Source organism: Canis lupus, chromosome 24 (genome assembly GCF_048164855.1).
Source record: "Canis lupus baileyi chromosome 24, mCanLup2.hap1, whole genome shotgun sequence".
NCBI classification, from domain to species: domain Eukaryota; kingdom Metazoa; phylum Chordata; class Mammalia; order Carnivora; family Canidae; genus Canis; species Canis lupus.
The window spans coordinates 45,521,409-45,531,098 of NC_132861.1; the positions used below are offsets into that span (position 1 = coordinate 45,521,409).

General features: G+C 46.8%; 1 long non-coding RNA gene across 2 annotated transcripts; it reads left to right on the forward strand.

Moving 5' to 3' along the window:
* The first annotated feature begins 889 nt into the window (after window positions 1-889).
* On the forward strand, window positions 890-9,404 carry LOC140616194 (uncharacterized). 2 transcript variants are annotated; one of them, XR_012016728.1, is made up of 5 exons: window positions 890-1,304; window positions 2,322-2,500; window positions 4,545-4,688; window positions 6,200-6,311; window positions 9,094-9,404. It is a non-coding gene; the product is annotated as an uncharacterized lncRNA (long non-coding RNA). The 2 variants fall into 2 exon arrangements; XR_012016727.1 differs by lacking the exon at window positions 9,094-9,404 and having other exon boundaries at window positions 895-1,304; window positions 6,200-8,115.
* The last annotated feature ends 286 nt before the right edge of the window (window positions 9,405-9,690 follow it).

A 9,690-nucleotide genomic window follows, 5' to 3' on the forward strand; every position in this document is an offset into this window, starting at 1 on the left:
AGAAAGTGGGTGGTAACTGGGCCAGGAGTGGAGGGTGAGGGGCTGGGAGACAGGGCACCTGGCTTTGGAGAGGAACTGGGTCCTGCCCCTTCCCTCCACCCTCCGAGGGAACTTGAATGCAGAGGCATTTGAGCGTCATGCCCTGGACAGCCCGGCCCCATACCTCTGGGCGCTAGACCCCGCCTGGGTCTGGACCAGGCCACCTTCTCTTGGTCCCCTTGGACAGCGTGGACTGCAGGGCAGCAGAACAGCGGTTGGACTAGGGTGGCATGGCTGGGACTGCTCACTGAGAACCTTCCAGGAGGTGAACCTCATGGAGAAGGATGCGTGACAATTGGGACTGATTTCTGAGCCGCGCTGAAGCAGGAGAGCCTCCAAGGCAGGCCTGTTTCTGGCACCAGGACCTGGCAGGATCTGAAACGATGTGGGATGGCCCGGGAATCTTCTGGTGTGATGGTCCTGCTGAGTGCCGGGGCTCTCCCTGGGCCTGCTGGTCCCTATAGACTCTGGTTCCCCACAGTCAGCAGGGGCCCAGCCTCAGAGTCCTCTCGGCTCCTGAGCCTGTGGCTGTCACAGCCCCAATGCCACCATCTGTGGCTTCTTGAGGAACACCTATGTCTACCTCAGCAGTTTCAGTTCCTTGCACACTGCCCGCCACACAGTAGGTGCTTCATAAATGCACAGGGGTGTAAAGCCAGCAGAGACAGCCTCTGCCCTCCCAGCGGGAAGGTGCTGGCAAAGCCGCCAGCAGCGCCACCCCACGCCCCGCCGGCTCTGATCTGCCCTCAGCCACACACCGGGCCTCACAGGCTGCACAGGCCTACGGGGGAGCTGGCCGGACTCCAGGGGGTCACGGGGATCGGGCTTGGGAGGGAGCCCCTGCTTCCCGCGAGAACATCTGCTGAGAGGAACAGCTGTCTCCACCCTGTGCTGAGCGGCTCCCGTGGGAACGTGGTGTGCAGTTGGCAGAGGCACGACGCAGCTCCTCGGCCCCTCGCCGCCATTTTCTGGGCGTGGGGGGGGCAGTGCTCAGAGTTCTGGGGCCTTTGTCACATCTGTCAGCGGCCGTTTCTCTGGGGCCACACTGTGCCCTCTTCCCATTCTTTCCTTCTTTAATTTCTGGGAGGTCTGGAGGGGATAGGGCCAGGTTGGTTGGGAGCACTGCGGTCATAAGGTCTGGGGAGCCGGAGGGCTCTGGTGTCTGGAAACCAGGCCTCTCAGGTGGCCGCGGGAATTAGGTGGTCGGAGGCCCGAGCTGGCTGCGTGGGGCTCGGTGGTGCCAGGGGTGACATACCCGAGCAAAGGTATGTGGCGGTTGTCTTCTCAGCGGACCCGGCGAAGGCCTCTGGGACTCCCCTTGGAGTCCCAGCAGCGGGAGGCCTGGCACACACGGGTCCCTGGGGCACGAGCCAGCTCTACGCACCTGAGAAACCTCCCCTCGCAGCAGCAGCAGCAGCGGGACAGACAGAGCCTCCACCTGTGGCTCCAGGGGGGGTCCTCACAGCTGACGCACTCCCCTCGCCCAGCGCCTCCTCTGCTGACACCCACCTGGGAGGCGGCAGGAGGCTCAGGCTTGCTGCGGAGTCTGGAACTGAGACAGAAACAAGACAGTGGCTCAGACGTGGGCAGGGCCTGGGGTCCAGGTGAGGTCTACCTGGTTACGCGGCCGAGCAGTTCCCAGACGGAGGCGAGGCTGGGACAGGGGCCTCCCCACCCCCCCAGACTTCTGCTGAGCTCACAGGGTGAGCTGTGCGGACCACAGGGCGGGAGTCGGGCAGCCTGCGTCTCTCGGAGGCACAGGGCAGAGGCAGGAGGCTGGGAAAGGAGCTGCCCCTGGCAGTTATCTGACCCCAGGAGGACTTGCCCAGTACTATGAGCTCATGGGCACAGGCACAGAGCTGGGTGGTGACAGGAAAGGAATGGCAAATGTTCGCTGGAGACCTGGAGGCGTGGGGCTTTCGCATGAGCTCATGCGATAAGACGCTCCCCAGGCCTCGCCAGGCCGGGCCCTGCGGGCAGCTGTGTCCCCCAGGAGGAGCCCCCGCCGCCGGCCCTGCCAGCCTCTGCCCTCCGCACACACGGTCTCACTTGCTCGGAAACCTCAGGCTGAGGCTAGGAAGCCAGCCTCAAGATGGCCTGGGCAGTGTCAAGCTTAATTTGGGTGGAGTGACGAACGTTCTTTCTTTAATTGATTTTTTGGGTGAGCGTGTATAGAATACTTAGCCAGTGTTACAGTGCAAGGTCAACAGAAATGTCCAAGCAACGTCAAAATGTTTAAATACCTCCACCAGTATAATACCATCTGCCTATTACTTTCCTAGGTTTTCAGATCCTCCAAAATTTGCCTGTAGACGGAATCTAAAGTATACGGAATATCTTGTGATCAACTTTTTCATGCACTGTCATTTTGTATGGCTTTTCCCATGGAACTGCACAGTCTGCAATATAATCCTTCACGGTCAGGATTGGGCTGTTTACTGTGTATATACAAATTACGCAGGTAAAAACATCTCTTTACAAATAGAAATTTTCTCTTCCTTCCCTCACTCCCCTCCTTCCTTCTGTCTTTACCCTCCCTGCTCTCTCCCTGCCTCTCTTCTCCTTTTTTCTTTTTCTTTTTTCTTTTCTTTTCTTTCTTTTCTTTCTTTCTTTCTTTCTTTCTTTCTTTCTTTCTTTCTTTCTTTCTCTCTCTCTCTCTCTCTCTCTCTCTTCCTTTCTTTCTTTCTTTCTTTCTTCCTTCCTTCCTTCCTTCCTTTCTTTCTTTCTTTCTTTCTTTCTTTCTTTCTTTCTTTCTTTCTTTCTTTCTTTCTTTCTTTCTTTCTTTCTTTCTTTCTTCAATCAGAGGAATTGCCAGTTGGAGGATTTGATGATGTGAGCTCTCTGTGGTTTGGTAGCTCTGTGCCAACTCCAGGCCAGTGCTACATACCGACTGAGTGAATTCTCTTTCTAGTTCCTCTGCTAATCCTGAAGCCTTGTTTGTATTTGCCCAAGACCCTCAGAGTGCTTTAAGTTGTCTTCCTCTAATTTCTAAGAGTTTTCAAAATATTTTTATCAGCTTGTAAAATATTTCAATATTATTATTTTTTCATATATACCGTGAAATATTCTTCTACTCCATTGTTTTTCTCTAGTTTTATATACAGATGTTTACAAATTTTTTAAAAAAATGTATTCTATTCTCATAGCCTCCCATACTTTAATTACATGCTTGGACAGTTCCTTCACTCAGCTCTCTCTCCCTGGGGGCCATCTGTTCCAGAGATGCCCCACTGCATCTCTAGTACCCAGCCTGGAAAAATCCACTGCAGAAACTAAAAGTGCATACCATGAAGTGGCTTTGATTCTAGTGAATTGGGTATTTTCTACCTACGTCAGGTAGGAAAACAGAGAGGAAATTGAGCTTAGAAGAGTTAAGTATTTGAGTAAGCAGCTCAAATGGGACCCGAAACCCAGAGATCTGTTTGCTCTGAAACCCACACTTTGTCCTGACACCCATGTCTCAGTAGATGGAGTGAGCCCATGCTTTTCTATTCTTCTGTTGTGGGTTTGGTTTTTTTTTTTTTTTTTAAATGGTTGTGTGTATGCATGTGAATATTTAACTTTAACCTGTCTGGAATGTTCTGTGGTAAATAGCATGAGTAAGGATTTGTTATTCTTGTGACATTACTATCCATTCCGCATATGAATGTAGAGATAATTATTTCTTTCAACATTTTATTAAAGCCTTTTAAAAAATTTTTATTCAGTTGAGAAAGAAGAGAGTAAGCATGAGCTGGGGGGAGGGATAGAGGGAGAGGCAGGCTCCCCCCTGAGCAGGGAGCCTGAGATATGTGTGTGTGTGTGTGTGTGTGTGTGTGTGTGTGTATATATATATATATATTTATTTATTTATTTATTTATTTGTGGGACGCCTGGGTAGCTCAGTGGTTGAGCCTCTGCCTTTGGCTCAGGTGGTGATCCCAGGGTCCTGGGATCGAGTACCGCATGGGGCTCCCTGTAGGGAGCCTGTTTCTCCCTCTGCTTATGTCTCTGCCTCTCTTCTGTGTCTCTCACAAATAAATAAATAAAATCTTAAAAAAATATATATTCATATGTGTTTGTTTTTTAAGTAGTCTCCACTCTGAGTGTGGAGCCCAACACAGGACTTAAATCCACAACTGTGAGATCAAGACCTGAGCTGAGATCAAGAGTCAGACACTTAACTGACTGAACCACCCAGGGGCCCTTGAATATATAATATTTTAAAAATATTTTATGGAAACTTACAAATAGAGCTTTTTTTTTTGGTAAGGTACAGAGTATCATATATGCAACTTTATTATCTGAATTTTCTATGTACTCTTTCTTTTTTGGCAACTGATTTGTAATATGCCGATAGAAGTAGATAACCCCCCCTCATTATTTGATCAACGATGTTTCTCTACTCTTGCCATGATTGTTTGCTCTGTCCCTGTGCAGTAACCCTCCTGGAGTTACTCCTCCATTCCAACACCCTGGTTTTATTGGGGTATGCCAATCTCAATAACTTGTTTCTTTGATCATAGACATGCGGACATGGTTCAGATCTCATCAGGCCCAGGCTGCTGAATTTGTCAATGGCAGAGACCCAAGTAAAGCTCTGAGGGACTTTATCACTTGCATAACTGGGAAGTCTACAGAGGGGGATGCTATTAGCTGATCACAACCAGGTATAGTGATTCAAATGAGGGCAAGTCTCTCTCTCTCCCATAGCTCAGCTCTGTCTCTGTGTAGTGTCTATATTGTCTCCTACTGTAGAGGATCTCTCTCCAGGTGTCAAGGAATGGAGGTGAGGAGGGAGATACCCTCAGGAAGATACCTGTCTAGATAGGATCTTAAAGAAGGACAACTGGTCTTGTTTCATTTGAGTCCCTAGTTACTGTGGCCAGGAAGATGGTTTTTCATGGATTGGCCAGTATTAGCCCAAGTGCTCGTCTCTGGGACCTAGAGATGGAGTATAGAGATTGGTAGCTTCAGAAAGAGGGAAAGAGGACAGAGTGGGTCTCCAAAGGAAATTTGGTAACTGGTACCAAAGGGAGAGGAGAAAGGGGTCAACAGGTTGCATCCCCCTGGCCATATGATGGATTCAAGGATCGGTATGTGACCCAAGCCAGGCCCAGGGATTTTTTTTTTTCCTACCTGGAACTGACAAGAAAGAAATCTCTTTCCTGTGAGGTGGCCAGCCTAGAACTGTTCATGAGCATTGTCTCTGGGCTCTGTCACTGATGCCAGTTAAACCCAGGGAACTACCTGTGGGGAGTCGACTTTTCCACAGAAAGTAGTTCAGATCCTCCAGCTCAGGGGCTGGTAGAGGATGGACTTCCCAGGGGCTCATCCCCCAAGCAGGCCCCAGGCATTGTAATTTTTTATAATATGAATGTTTTATTTTATTCTACCTTTAAAAAATGAAAATAGTTTTCTTTTCTGAGTACTATATAACTTGTACACCATTACCAAGTTAATGTGTCAAGATTTTTCATATTAAGGTTGACCAGAAAATCCTTGAAATCTTTTTTCTTGTCCATTTCCTGAATCATTAAAAAAAAAGTATGAAGTATTACATGATCATATTAACACAGACAACACAAAAGATACAAATAGATGTGAAGGAGAAGATTACCTCTAGGCCCACCACCCCACAACAGGCACTCTGCACATTTTGGGTTATATCTTTTCATATATTTTTCTGTGTATATAAACACATATAGATACATATATTTTATGTATGTATGTATTTAAAATGATTTTATTTATTTATTTGAGAAAGAGAAAGAGAGTACTGTGGTGGGGGGTGGAGGTGCAGAGGGAGAAGCAGATTCCCCACTGAGCAGGGAGCCTGAAGTGGGGCTTGATCCCAGAACCCCAGGATCATGACCTGAGCTGAAGGCAGATGCTTAACCACCTGATCCACTCAGGTGCCCCAGGATACATATATTTTAATAATAAAGTGCAATTGGACTGTAACACTGCTTTGTAGCCTCCTTTTCCTCTTACCCACAACTCTTGAGCACTTTCTGTATGCCTTGTGCTGTCCTGGGCACTTGGCACAGATGGGCTCAGGTCATCTAACCACCCCTTCCTCCTGCACAACTCTAGTAGGTTTGTGTCCTCATTTTCCATGGCATCCTAATGCATGGAGATCTTATTTACTTAGTCACTTCTTTTATTGATGGATTTGTAGGTTGTTTCCACTGTTGACTATTATAAATGTATCGACATGACTACAGATGAGCTTAGATCTTGCAGTATATCACAATTATCTTAATGGGTCTGGAGGATGAGACCCCATCCAGGTAAGTGGGGGTGGAGGGGGCTGCTCCTGCAGTGACTGGGTGTTTCCACTGTCAGATGTCCTGGGATGGGAAGTGAAGGATGGAGACAGTGGTGGAAGAATGTGCTTGCTTTGCTGTGCTCCAGAGGGGATGGTTGGGTCAGCTGGGTCTAGTGTTGCCATAAGGAGAGGCCTAGAGCAGTTCTCGAGGGATGTGATGGCTGCCTCTGGCCAAAAGGAAGCAGGTGCTTCTCAGTGAGTGACCCTGGGCTGTCTATGCTGTGCTTGCTGGCCAGTCTCTGGCTCTGTTGGGGAAATTAAGAGGTTTTGCTGGTCTCATGTTCTGGATGGAGCGGCCAAGGGAGATGGTATCCCTTCTCTCAAGGCCAGCTCCCGGGTAACAGGAGCATGGCTAAGTCAAAAGGTGTCCGTCTATTAAGTCTTCTGAAACATATTGAGGACTACCCTCCAAAAGGTTTGTAGTACTTACACTGTTTCCAGTAGCATGTGACAAGCAGTGTGAGAACCCTCACCCCCAGTGGGTGTTACAGTTTTCTTCACCTTTGCTCATCTAGTAGGTAAGAAAAGATACCTTATGGGTTCTATGGTGATGGTGCTATGTGTGTGGTTTTCTTTTTCCTCCTATTTTTCTTTTCTTCTTTTGAAATCTTCCCTTGGTTACCAGTGAGGTTGAACATCCTCTCATGGGGTCACTGGCCACTTACAACTCTTGGTCAATTACCACGTCATATCCATTGCATATTTTCCATCAGAGTATTCTTTTACTTTTAATTGGTTTGTGAGAGTTATTCATATACTGGGAACATAATCCCTTTGCTTCTCACGTGTTGAAATGTTGTTTCTCAGTTTTTGCTTTGACTTTTAAATCCATGTGAATAGTAGCATATAGAAATTTCAAATTTGTATATAGTCAAACCCATTGTTTTTATCTATTTTTATTTTTAAATTTTATTAAATTCAACTAATTAACATACAACATATTATTGGTTTCAGAGGTAGAGGTCAGTGGTTCATCAGTCTTCTAGAACACGCAGTGCTCGTTATATCACATGCCCTCCTTAATGCCCATCACTCCGTTACCCCATCCCCCAACCATCTCCCCTCCAGTGACCCTCAGTTTGTTTCCTATGATTAAGAGAGTCTGAAAAGAGAGAGAGAGAGAGAGAGAGAGAGAGAGAGAGACTGGTGGTTTGTCTCCATCTCTGATTTCATCTTGTTTTATTTTTCCTTCTCTTCTCCTATGATCCTCAAATTCCACATATGAGTGGGATCGTATAATTGTCTTTTTCTGATTGATTTATTTCACTTAGCCTAATATCCTCTCATTCCATCCATGTTGTTGCAAATGGTAAGATTTCATTTCTTTTTGATGACTGAGTAGTATTCCGTTGTATATCTACACCACGTCTTCTTTATTCATTCATCTGTTGATGGACATCAGGGCTCTTTCCATAGTTTGGCTGTTGTGGACAATGCTGCTATAAACATTGGGGTGCAAGTGTCCTTTCAGATCACTACATTTGTAACTTTGGGGGTAAATATCCAGTAGTGCAAATGCTGAATCATAGGGTAGCTCTATTCTAAACTTTTTGAGGAACCTCCATACTGTTTTCCAAAGTGACTGCACCAGCTTGCGTTCCCACCCACGGTGTACAAGGATTTCCCTTTCTCCGCATCCTGCCAACATCTGTTGTTTCCTGACTTGTTTTAGCCATTCTGATCTGTGTGAGGTGGTATCTCATTGTAAACCCATCATTTTTAAGCTTTATTTTTTTTAAAAGATGTATTTATTTATTCATGAGAGAGAGAGAGAGAGAGAGAGAGGCAGAGACACAGGAGGAGGGAGAAGCAGGCTCCATGCCGGGAGCCCGACGTGGAACTCGATCTCGGGACTCCAGGATCGCGCCGTGGGCCAAAGGCAGGTGCTAAACCGCTGAGCCACCCAAGGATCCCCCGTAAGCTTTATTTTTTTATTTATTTTTTTGTTTTTTTATTTTTATTTATTTTTATTTTTTTTTTCGTAAGCTTTATTTTAAGTAGTCTCTATGCCCAATGTAGAACCCAACATGGGGCTTGAACTCACAACCCTGAAATCAAGACCCGAACTGAGATCAAGAATCAGATGCTTAGGACCAGCGGTTTAGCGCCGTCTGCAGCCCGGGGTGTGATCCTGGAGACCCGGGATCGAGTCCCACGTCGGGCTCCTTGCATGGAGCCTGCTTCTCCTTCTGTCTGTCTCTGCCTCTCTCTGTCTCTCTGTGTCTGTCATGAATAAATAAATAAAATCTTAAAAAAAACTATTAAAATTAAAAAAAAAAAAAGAATCAGATGCTTAACCAACTGAGCCCCCCCAGGCACTCCATAGCCCATTATATTTTTAATTTTTTTTTTTTTCGCTTTGGTTCATTTTTAGAAAGGCCTACTCATTTACTTCCCAAGATTAAATAAACATTGCCTATCCCTCCCCTCCCATACTCTCATACTCTTATGGAGTTTTGTGTGTGTTGGTCTATGAGTACATTTTTATAGCTGGAATTGACTAAGGTGTGAGGTAGAGATCCAGCTTTATTTTTTTTAACATGAAAAATTTAAAGCAGGCGTTACCAACCACCCACCACAATCATTAAAGCATCCTGTGGGGTGCTGTTGGAGACACGAATAACCAGCTTATCCAGAAAATGATATCAAGTTATTAAAATACAACTCAATGAGAAGGGAGGGCAGATCCCGGTGGCTTTTTCCTACCTGAGCTTATATCTGATCAATGACTCCCTTTATAACAGAAGCAGCCTGGATCAGGAACTCGTAGGGCGAAGGCATCAACCTCAGATCTGTCAGGACCTGGGCTTCTCCCTGAGCACATGGGGCTCAGCCCCTTACCGATTCTGCCTTTGGAGCCCAAGATCAAGGAGACAGCAATAAACAGTCTTATGGGGCAGCCTGGGTGGCTCAGTGGTTTAGCGCCACCTTCAGCCCAGGGCCTGATCCTGGAGACCCGAGATTGAGTCCCATGTCAGGCTCCCTGCATGGAGCCTGCTTCTCCCTCTGCCTGTGTCCCTGCCTCTCTCTCTCTCTCTCTCTCTCTCTGAATAAATAAATACAAGTCTTTAAAAAAATTATAAAAAAACAAACAGTCTATGCACCTGACATGGCCCCTGGGAGATCCCAGTTGCTCGCAGAGCTCCAAACTCGGGTAGCAGTGTATGGATTTGCTCTGCAATGCTGATGTGCAAAACATGCTACATTTTCCCATTTTTCCAAGTCAGATTAAACGTGGCTCAGTCTTCAGCTGCCTTATTTATAGGTGGTCAGTTTCACCATTTTGGGGAGCCACTTCTCTGCCTCGGTTTCCCCAAGAGTCCCAGAGGGCCATAGGGGTC